We start from the raw sequence: 11,199 nt of genomic DNA, 5'->3' as shown, positions 1-11,199 counted from the left end.
CACTCCCCACACTGTGCACCACTGCTAAATAAAGAATGAAAATAACTATATAACAAATTATCACCAAAAACACAAAACTTTCCACTATAAAAAAGACACAAGAAAAAAAAACATGTTAATTTCATCTGTATTAAGCAGAACGGCTTGAAAACAGTGTTTGACTCCTCAAGGACTGGAGAAATAATTTGACTGCTTTGAATTGGCAGTTCTCCAGAGACATATCCTACAGCCTCAACCCTTTGGCTGGGGAGTGGAAGGGAAGGAAAAGGAGGGGTAGGTTTCTTGTGTGGATCAGCTGCTGCGGCAGGGGAGGGAAGGGCTGGCTATAGAGGAGGGACAGGAGTCAGTAGCAGAGGCTGCATGGTACTGTGTGCTGGGTGTTTGGACAGTGCTGAAATCATAAGTCTGCTGTGTATGGGCTGCATGTGCTGAGATTACTCCACTGAGGATATCAACAGGCTCTTTAAATCCAACTGATGGCAGAGATGCATCCTGGTGCACAGAAGTTTGTCTAATTCTGCTACTTTGAAATTGGGGCTTCTCTGGATTATATGGATAAAGAGTTGGACATAAAAAGGTAAATCCGTTTTCTTTAAACGCAGATATCTGACTAACATAAGTGTCACCGGCCTTAATTGATCATCCTTCGGGAAGAGATATACGTGGGAGATTATTGGGTCTGGCTGAATGGACAGGTTCTGTCTTGCTCCACTGCAGTCTATGTATTCTGCCACTACTGCAGCTGGAAACTAAACAGGAAATCCTCAGCCTATTTACAGGCAAATCATAGGGAGTACAATACATTTCGATACGCTTTACCACGGCATTTTCTGTAGCAAAGACCGAGCTCTATACGTATTTTAGAAACACTCATCACGCGTAGTTTCTTTGGCTGCGAGCAAAGATGAAATATGAATGAAGGTTACAGAATTTCAGAATTTAAAACAACGTTTTATGACTCCCTGATGTAGCATTGTGGAATTTGCCATTTCCAGTTTCACAACTGTATTGCTCGGGCATTGCGATAAGTTTGTGAATTAAGATAATGCAGCAGGTTTCAACTGCAGTCCTATGTAAAATCATAGTGTATATATCACATTGTTGTATAACACATTGTAAGTCAGTGCAAGACAAATTCTGTCCTGCTACATCTGAGAAACTTAGCCCTGCTGTTAATGTCACCGATGGCCCCAGTACTTATCATAGACTTGGTACTTTGTCTGTATCTTGCCAGGTGTAAGAACGCATTCAGATGGCAGTTTTTCAGGTACAAGTTTTCACAGATAGAACTGGTACACTTGATAGTGAACAGGGTGGTCTGCGCAAAATCACAGAGACATGTCTGATTTTGTTCCAAGTCTCGGATCAGTCTTGCCAATATAAGTCTATGGGTCCGTAAAAAATACAGACAGCACTCCAATTCCATTAGTATGATATCTGTTTTTCACAGATTGATAGACGCTTGAGAAACCTGCATCATTTTATTTTCCATAGGAGAAAAACTGATGAAACTCTGATCAAACTTAGATGGTAAAAATTATCCCTGACCAAACTCTGATGAAAATCTTATCAAAAAATGATGAACCTTGGACCATTTTTTTTGCATCTGAGAAAGGTCACTGGCGTCTGAATTAGCCCTAAATGTGGGTTTTAGAAGGGCTTTAAATCTATGATGAAGCACAACCTCGCTCTGTCCATTGAGCTATACAGAAGTTGAGTTTTTCTTCCTGTATTGATAACAGCCTGAAACTAGACCAATTATACTAGGTTATCTTGTTGGCTTGCAGTAACCCTGAGTCATGTAATCCAAAGCTCCTCGAAAGGCTTAAAAGACAAGTAATGACTGCAATTGCCCAGCGAAGATTAGGACTTACTTTATTTTTATTGTCTGTGCTGCTTGTGTGTGAAAGGCGGCTTCAATGTGTCAAAGATATGAGCTAAATCAGCCTGGATTCACGGTGTACGGTGAAGTCATTTCAATGAACCATTATCCATTATCTATTTCATCCCAGTGAATATATTAGCAGCCTTTTCTTTAGCGTTTAATAGCAATAAATGTCTGCACTCTGCTGTCATGTGACGATTGCATTGTTGTACTTACCGATCGCAGAAGCAGTCAGTTTATAATTTCAGTATTCAGGGTAGAAAATAGAAATTCACGCTCATGCATACACATTTACGTCATGTACTCAAAATATTGTACCTACAATACACTTTTCAAGAATCATGGGGTTATGGTTAAAGAGAATGTCCACTACTTTATCACTGATGACCTATCCTTAGCATAGGTCATCAATGTCTGTTCAGTCGGGGTGCGACACCCAGTACTTTCGTCGATCAGTTGTTCTCAATTGCGGAGCTGTTCCGTCTTCTGATAGTGGCCGCGGCAGGGTACTGCACATCCAATTATTCAAATCAATAGGAGGCAGATGTTAAGTACCCTGCCGCGGCCACTATCAGAAGACTGAGCACCTCCGGCCGGCAGTCACAGCCGCCAACACCAAGAACTGCAGGAGTGCCAGGTGTTGGACCCTGATCGATCAGACACTGATGACGTATCCCAAGAATAGGTCATCAATGATAAAGCAGCAGACAACCCCTTTTAAAGAGAACCATTGTTTTAATCTTGTTTATTAATCTATAGATCAATAGTAGATGTGAAAGTAAGAGTTGTATTATATTTTCTTAGACAAATCTGTTTCTTCCTCCCCTGGAACTGATCATTTATTATTCAATTTCTCATTTCTAAGATAAAATATGTCTTCAATGAATACAGACTTCCTGTTAATGAGCTAGAAAATGACAGTTGGTGCTCATAAATTTCTATGGGACTTGCAGGAGAATGTTTGAACCTGTCTCTAGCTCCTCCTCTCTCTGTAGAATTTTAAAAGAATCAAACTGTCATCTCCTGTCTTAGTGAGAAAGTATGTCTTCACTGAATATGGATTTTACCCATGAACTAAGAATGAAAAATCAATCCATGAGGAGAAAGAACCAGATTTCTCTGAAAAGATATATTACAAAGTTGCTTGTACTACTGATTTCTGAAATAAAAACTAAGACATCAGTTACTCTTTAAATGGCATCTATAATCATACTTACTAATATCTATTAAGTTATCATTTGGCTTCAAGTGCCAATCTCAGGATGTTATAGAAGAACGGAATATGTCAAAAATTGTTATACAGAGGAACATGTATAGAAATGGTAGTATTACATGGCAGGTATTCCTGTAATATGTGGTTGGGCTGGATCATTATTATTGGCCCTCCACTGGCTACTATTGGGAAGGGGACCCATCTATGACATATGTATGTCCCATGATGTTTGTGATCTACATTGTGTTTTAGACTGGCATTCTTGCTACTGTGGCTGGTGAATGGTGGTCCCAATTGATGACCCATGCTATGCATTTCTTCACAATAGAATAGTCTGAATCCAAACCAATCCATCTACTTGTATGAATCTGGTAAACTTTATAGTATTAAAGGGGGTCTGCTACACTCAAAATGCATTTTAAATTGAGTATACAGTGTTGTAGGAGACATAACCCCTATAACATACTAACAATGTACCTGTTATTTAGGTGCTTTTGGTGCCCCCTTGGTGTGGCCAAGAGTTTGGTGCACTGTTACGTCTCCTCATTTGCATACTGAGGCCCTGCCCCTGCTTCTGATTGACATTGCTCACTTCCCTGCCTTCTTCGTTCATATGCCGCTTGCTATACTAATATGCTCGGCATCAAAAGAATGCAGACAGGGAGGATGCAAGTAGCCACACACGTCGGCAGCATTGAGATGCTCTGAGAAGCTATCACTGTCAATCAGAAGAGGGGGAAGGGCCACAATATGTGAATGAGGAGCCATAATGGTGCACCAAACTCTTGGCCATGCCAAGGGGGCACAAAGGCCTCTTCAATAACAGGTAGAGAGCTCGTACGATTGTTCTAGGGCTAAGTCCTCTACCGTACTGTAAAGCCCATTTAAAATTAATTTTGGGGGTGACAGACTCATTTTAAAGTACTCATAGTTCTCTATTATCCAGTATAATTTTGGTATCACAGTAAGGCCGGGGTCACACTTGCAAGAAACTCGCACGAGTCTCTCGCCTCAATACCCGACACTGTCGCCGTCACTTGGGACCAGAGTGTGCGGCTGCATGTATTTCTATGTAGCTGAATGCTCCGGTCCGAGTGCCGGCGGCAGTGCTGGGTACCGAGGTGTGAGTTTCTCGCAAGTGTGACCCCGGGCCTAAGACCAAAAGCTTATTATAGACATAAGATAGTTATAGGGCAGTATGGCTGATTGTGACTGGGCGCCTGTTTCTCAGACATTGTTTGGCCATACTATTTAATTTACATGACTTATTACTGCCAGATAATCTGTCAACATTTTTCAATTTTCTTCTGCTGATTTTTAATGCCTGTTGGCTAATAGATGCAAATATCTTGTACGACTGACAAAAAGTATAGCTAAGAAGTGCGTTAGCATTTCAGCTTTTGGGCACTAAATTCTTAGTACAGTAAGGGTCTACAGCTTTCTAAGCTTCACATTCTTGGATCCTTACAGGAAAGATCTAAAATAAGGTTGTGTGCCTGCAGCCTATGGCTCATTTCTACACTGTGGGTACAATTATTAGACAAGTGAGTGTTTTGACCAATCTTCATTTTAATGCAGAATTTCAAACTCCAAACTGTATAAACTTGAATGCTTATTGGATGAACCAGATCAGGTGATGTGTTTTTGTGTAATCAGGGACGGTGAGGCCTAAGGGTATTAACAACCTTTATCAAGGTGTATAGAATTATTAGGCAGCTTGTTTTTTTCCCTCAGGTAAAATGGGCGAAATAAGAGAATTTACTGTTACAAGTCTTACAGAGGGATGCAGAACGCTTGAAATAGCTAAGATATTGGGGTGTGATCACAGAACCATTAAAAGTTTTGTTGAAAATAGCCAACAGGGTCACAAAAAATGTGTTGAGAAAAAAGATGCACATTAACTGCCAAAGATTTAAGAAGAATCAAATGTAAAGTGCCCAGGAGACCATTATCCTCCAAGTATGTCATATTCCAGAACCCAGTGCCCAGAATTGCAAGGTGTTTGTCCTGGGAGCCTCCGGATATCAGTAAAGCTGGCATCAGCAGTGCACCAGTACAGAGTTTTCTGTCAGTCCGTACTGTAGTGTACTCTCAGCCGCCATTCTCAGTGGTCACTGTAATTGTTTCAGTCATGCCAGCATGACTGAAAGCCGGCGGCTCCAGTAAGAAAAAAAGTAAATTTTCTCTCTGGTGCCGGACGTCAGTACCTTCATAACACTATTAACCCTATTTCTGCAGGTTAAAGGGACTCTGTCACCTGAATTTGGAGGGAACAATTTTCAGTCATATGGGTGGGGTTTTCGGGTGTTTGATTCACCCTTTCCTTACCCGCTGGCTGCATGCTGGCTGCAATATTGGATTGAAGTTCATTCTCTGTCCTCCGTAGTACATGCCTGCACAAGGCAATCTTGCCTTACGCAGGCGTGTACTATGGAGGACAGAGAATGAACTTCAATCCAATATTGCAGCCAGCATGCAGCCAGCGGGTAAGGAAAGGGTGAATCAAACACCCGAAAACCCCGCCCATATGACTGAAAATTGTTCCCTCCAAATTCCGGTGACAGAGTCCCTTTAAGAGCGTTATCCGACCTGACAGATTCCCTTTTAACATTTCCACCTCAAAGGAAAACTTAAATAAAGAGCTCAGACACAAGCTTAGCAGTCTCAAAAACATATTTACAGGGTTTCAATGCTTATGGTTACAATCTCTGAACATGAGGATGCATCTCAAGGACTATATAACAGTTCCAAGAGTGCGCCTTAAGGCTAAATTCACACTTGCCGTTTTTGCAGAGTTTTTTCTGCAGTAAAACCTGCACTCTTGGCAGAAAAGAAGCCGCATCAAAATCACATTTTTGGTGCAGTTTTTGGTGTGTCTTTTGCTGTGTTTTTCAGGATCCCAAAGTTCAGCTTTGCTTCCATCGCAGGAGCATGAACACATGTCACCAATACAAGACATATGTTCATGAAAAAAATACACATACAAATGTAAGAATGTAAGGTGAGAAAGACAAGATGGTAAACCTGGAAAAATTTCGAAAATAAATGGGTTTCATATATGGCTGTACTTGCTTTTTTTGATTAAAAACGCTGCAAAACCTGATATCTGCATTTTAGCAGCGTTTTGACAGCATATTTTCATCACTTATTGCCTTCAATGGGTGAAAAGCGCTTAAAAATATGCTGAAAGAAGTGACATGCTCTATGTCCATAAAACATGCAAAGCACAAAATACTACTGACAAAAAAAACAATGTGTGCATGAGATTTCTGAAATCTCATAGGCTTTGCTAGTACTGTAAAAAACAGCTGAAAATTAGCATAAATAAGCATAAAAAATTAACAAAAATGCCTAGTGTGAACTTAGCCTAAGACTTTTATTCACTATCTTCTTCACAGCTCCCATATGTTCTCCAGCTGATGCTCTTAGTGAAGCCACAGCATATTATTCCTGCCATTTCTCTAGCTTTGTCTGATCATCCCAGTCATCTCCAAGAGTGAGGTTCATTGCACAGGCTTTACGCACCCGGCTTACTCTCAATGACAGGCGGCCTATTTCAGGCCATCTCTGCTTTTTAGGCCATAACACTTCAGAAGATATCTTAGTGGCATCAGGTCAGAAGCCTACCTCTCCCACCTGCTAGGCCTTGGCTCCACACTCAGTGGGCATTACCCTTTGCATCAGCCTCTCTCTTCCATCTGCTAGGCCTTTGATTTCCTAGAGACAACTTTCCACTACAGATCATCACACCTCTGCACCACATTCTGGATTCTTACTCTACCTTGCCATACTTACCAACATTGCTGTTGCCCAATCTCACCCAGAAATGCTTCAAACTGATTAAGGCTACCCATGTTGAAGCAGGACTTAGGCTGGCTTCACATTTGCGGATGAGGGCTTTGCGGAGGACTGCGTAGTTCCTCTGTTAAGCCACGCCCACTGCTGCGCCTCTTCCTTCAGCTCCGCCTACGTCAGTATGCCTCCTGTGTACCCTATCTTTCACACTGGGTACGCAGGCCATGCGGATGTATGCGGATGCCTCCGCATGCGTCGTTTTGACTCTGCGCTGACCTGCATCAAACGCAACATGTTAGGATTTTGTTGTGGTCGGCACAGCTTCAAAACGAGGCATGCGGAGGCATCCGCACACATCTGCATGGCCTGCGTACCCAGTGTTAATGATAGGGTACGCAGGACGCATGCAGACATAGGTGGAGCTGAAGGAAGAGGCGCAGCAGTGGGCGGGGCTTTACGGAGGAAGAAGGCTTTCGTCCGCAGCCATGCCGAACACTAGTGTGAAACTAGCCTTACATCAACCTCTTCCCTTTTCAATACCAAAGATATATCGCCAATTTGCCAGTATTGTGTCTGAAAAAGCAGGACAGCTCTGGCAAATTCAAGACTGTTGGCAAATATTGGATCAAAATATCCTGCATCTACAGATCTTATCGCAGCTGGTAATTCAGGAACTTAGCGATCAGTAGGAGTTTGTCTGCATAACAATTTACCTGATGTCAATTACAAATGGAGCAAAATAAAAAAATTTTTCCTCTGGAGCGCAGGTATTGTCTGATTTAGAAAAAAAAATATTCAAATATTTTATTAGTTACTTATTTATGCATTTACTAATTTATGCAAAATCTATAACAATCTTCTTCCCTGAGGCACCCAAAATTCTGATCTTGAGAAGGATCCCGTTTCCCGATTCTGAGAATGAAGGGCTTGTAGCCCTGAAGCATCACTGCGGCCCCCTCACTGTGTTTCTCTGCTCAGCGGCTGTATAGGGAATTATAGCTGACAACATTCATTTACATGGAGACATGCTGCCGCTGGTGGTCAGGACCCCCTTGCAAAGAGATAAAACCCGCGGAGGGCAAGCAATGCTGCAGCCCCTTTATTCTCAGAATTGGTGTTTGTCCCCGAGTTCTGATCTTCAGCGATCATTAAGTGCGGCATATCCCAGTGAAATACCATTACATTCTAAGATATGACTAGCTCTTTAACCTAAATAAATGTATCCACCTAGTTGAAGTCAAAACATCCTCAACCATGTTTAGAGGTCCCACAGGACTCAGATGAGGAACTATTGTTCTGACCAATGTTTAAAAAGAGAATTTCTTTTTATGTATTGTTTAATAGGCTTTTTTATAACTTTTTCCGGTTTGTTGAGTAATAATCACAAATTTACTTCAACACACTACATCTGTCACGTAAAAAAGAACAATAATAGATTTCAGTTCTACCAGAACAGCATAATAAAACATTTTTGCTTCAATTTATTAATAGAATGGGAAATAAATATGTGGCTGTCTGTTGAATCCAGTCTAGGCAAACCCTGTTTAATGTAAAGGGACACTCTGGACATAATTGTGTTATGTTTAGTGTCTGACCTAAGTGGGTGGTATATGAGATATAGATAATATCCCTTTAACATTTTTTAATTCTCTGTGTCATGCTGCACCCCCTGAACACACCACTAGGCATAATAATGCAGAATTGGTTTTGTCTGGAATCCAGGTGCCGATATGGTACAGTAAACTATGTGTATGAGAGAGGATTATGCTGTGGATGTATTTATCTCACAGAGGATTGCCCACAAGGGATACGACTGTAGACAGCATTCAGAATTAGGCTGGCCATATATATTAGATAACTTGATAAAAGATTCCAGCTTTCTTGAACCAGCCATATACGTGCAAGCCCGGCCTGGCTGAGTTGGCGTATCTTCTTAGGAAGCGAAGAGAATTCTGCTATTAGATTTCTAGAACATGGATTGAGCAGTTGCTAATTGCTCATCCCATATCTCCCCAGAAGGAAGATGCAGCCACCGAGATTAAAGAAGCCCCCCGAAGCACTAAGCAGAGGGGGACATGACTTTGGGAGGGGTGGGCCTTTAACGCCTGCAGTTATAATAATAATAATTTTATTTATATAGCGCCAACATATTCCGCAGCGCTTTACAAATTATAGAGGGGACTTGCACAGACAATAGACATTACAGCATAACAGAAATCACAGTTCAAAATAGGTACCAGGGGGAATGAGGGCCCTGCTCGCAAGATTACAAACTATGAGGAAAAGGGGAGACACGAGAGGTGGATAGTAACAATTGCTTTCGTTGTTCAGACCAGCCATAGTGTAAGGCTCGGGTGTTCATGTAAAGCTGCATGAACCAGTTAACTGCCTAAGTATGTAACAGTACAGACACAGAGGCTATTAACTGCATAAAGTGTATGAGAACGTGATGCGAGGAACCTGATTATGGTTTAAGTTTTTTTGAATAGGCCACACAGGGATAGTTAGGTTAATGCGTTGAGGCGATATGCCAGTCTGAACAAATATGTTTTTAGGGCACGTTTGTGGGGATTAATCGTATTAACCTGGGTAGTGCATTCCAAAGAATTGGCGAAGCACGTGAAAAGTCTTGGAGACTGGAGTGGGAGGTTCTGATTATTGCAGTTTTGTTTGTAAAGCTTTGTAGACTTTTAGCAACAATAATGTTGCTTTATGAGGATGGAGCACAGTATGTCTGTGCCTGGTGTGTTTCTGTGAGGAGGGTGGGGCTTAAATAGAAGGAGGTAACTCTCTGTCTATCTCTCTCCCTCTTTCTCTCACCGGAAAACTGGGGGAAACATCACCCACTCTTTCGCCCTGTTATGATCACTGTCCTACAACACTTTTTTTAACCATTACTTGTATAATGCTGAATGCTTTATTGTATTTGTTTAATTAGCCATTATATATTCTGCACCAGGTCCAATTTTTTTCATGGCTATAATGAGTTAACATTAGAATCAACCTTCCATACCCAAGGGAAGGGTAATCCTTCAGCCCTGGTTCTCTAGAGGTTTCCTCCACAAGGGGTTTTTCCTCTCCTGAGTGCTGTAGGATGACTGTTTGTGAGTCAGAGGTTTACCAAGTTTAGACCCCTTAATGCTTTTGCAGGGGCATCTACTTAATAAATGTAATGAGGTGAAATAGGTGTTTAATTAAAAAAAAAAAATGGCTAAAAGTGTCATATGTGGCATGGAATTTATAACACATCACAGCTTTGCGATTTAGGAGTCAGGTGGAAGTTGCAGACAAGTTAAGGTGGACTCATTTTAACTAATAGGGGATGTAAAACCTCCATGGTGATGAGCAGGCTCAGCTTTGGTGGCCAGCCTCAAATACATTGTAATGGTAATGTCAATCGGGGCGGGCACAGTGGTTAATCACAGGAGTAAGGATAATAAGGTCTTTGGTGCCCTGAAAGTGTACTGTCTCTGCTTGAATGGCAAGCCAATGCGTGCCGCCCCTTTATGGCTGTCTGTCCTGGTGCTGTATGTCAGGCAACTGGGGATATCACAGTACTTGTGAATCCTAATGCACTAGCACTTTATCTGACTCCAACTGTGATTGTTTTAATCCTGTGATTTAAATAAGGCTGTGGCCATTTATTTTGACAGCCAAAATAATGCATTTTGTGTAGTTATTTCATTTATTGATATATTTAATCATTTCATAGTTTTAAGGGTAAAAAAAGACAAAAGTCCTTGGAGCTCAACCTATACACTAACATGTTTAACAAGAGGAGGCAAAAATCTCATGATGCAAATGCCATTTGCCACATATTATGGAAAAGTTCCTTACTGACTGTTTTCTGGGATTTTTCCGTGGTTTCGTCTCCTTCTCCTAGGTCAGCTGCCCTCTGTTACGCTCCATGATGGCTTTTACATGTGTCCCGGTGTGGATCAATGACATAATCTCCCTAGACCTATTTAAGGCCCATTAATTAAGACTCATACCTGTGTCCTTGGATTGAGACTCTGGTCCTATGTTTGCTGTGCTCCCCAATCTGTGCTTTTTGTGTTTATGCTAGCATTCATCCCTCCTGGGTTCCACGTTATCTGCCCTGCTGCTCCTGAGATTCCTCGCCGCCCATGTGCATTCCTGCTCGCTACATCAATGCCTGGGGTCCGTGTGCTCACCCAGACCCGAGGCTTGGAGAATCCGCCTAATACCATATCCAGGCTAGATACCCGGATCAATGTCCCATCCCAGAATCTAGTACTCATAACCTGTAATAGTATATTTTACAAGAAATGCATCCATACCCTCC

General features: G+C 41.7%; 1 protein-coding gene across 3 annotated transcripts in view; it reads left to right on the top strand.

The window, feature by feature from the left end:
• The first annotated feature begins 212 nt into the window (after positions 1-212).
• The window catches only part of PLEKHG1 (pleckstrin homology and RhoGEF domain containing G1), a 339,483-nt gene continuing 328,496 nt past the window's right edge, over positions 213-11,199 (top strand). The window contains exon 1 of one of the 3 annotated variants that reach the window (XM_077283054.1): positions 213-577. The gene's annotated coding sequence lies outside the window, so the exon portion shown is untranslated. The remainder of the gene's footprint in view (positions 578-11,199) is intronic. The other 2 variants (XM_077283052.1, XM_077283055.1) reach the window with 2 other exon arrangements.

This window comes from Ranitomeya variabilis, chromosome 2, assembly GCF_051348905.1.
Source record: "Ranitomeya variabilis isolate aRanVar5 chromosome 2, aRanVar5.hap1, whole genome shotgun sequence".
NCBI classification, from domain to species: Eukaryota; Metazoa; Chordata; class Amphibia; order Anura; family Dendrobatidae; genus Ranitomeya; species Ranitomeya variabilis.
The sequence above is the reverse complement of the archived record's forward strand: the minus strand, read 5'-3'. Positions and strand labels throughout refer to the sequence as shown.